The sequence below is a fragment of the Colobus angolensis genome, unplaced genomic scaffold, assembly GCF_000951035.1.
Source record: "Colobus angolensis palliatus isolate OR3802 unplaced genomic scaffold, Cang.pa_1.0 Scaffold214, whole genome shotgun sequence".
Taxonomy (NCBI): Eukaryota; Metazoa; Chordata; class Mammalia; order Primates; family Cercopithecidae; genus Colobus; species Colobus angolensis.
In genome coordinates, this window is record NW_012115311.1 from 425,400 (window position 1) to 425,667 (window position 268).

Sequence of the window (268 nt, forward strand, 5' to 3'; positions counted from 1 at the left end):
TCGTTGATCTGTCTAATGTTGACAGTGGGGTGTTAAAGTCTCCCATTATTATTGTGTGGGAGTCTAAGTCTCTTTGTAGGTCTCTAAGCACTTGCTTTATGAATCTGGGTTCTCCTGTATTGGGTTCATATATATTTAGGATAGTTAGCTGTTCTTGTTGAATTGATCCCTTTACCATTATGTAATGACCTTCTTTGTCTCTTCTGATATTTGTTAGTTTAAAGTCTGTTTTGTCAGAGACTAGGATTGCAACCCCTGCTTTTTTGTT

General features: G+C 36.9%; 1 protein-coding gene across 1 annotated transcript in view; it reads left to right on the forward strand.

Moving 5' to 3' along the window:
- Positions 1-268, forward strand: part of VWA8 (von Willebrand factor A domain containing 8) — a 402,889-nt gene that overhangs the window by 201,799 nt on the left and 200,822 nt on the right. The gene's annotated exons all lie outside the window — the stretch shown is intronic.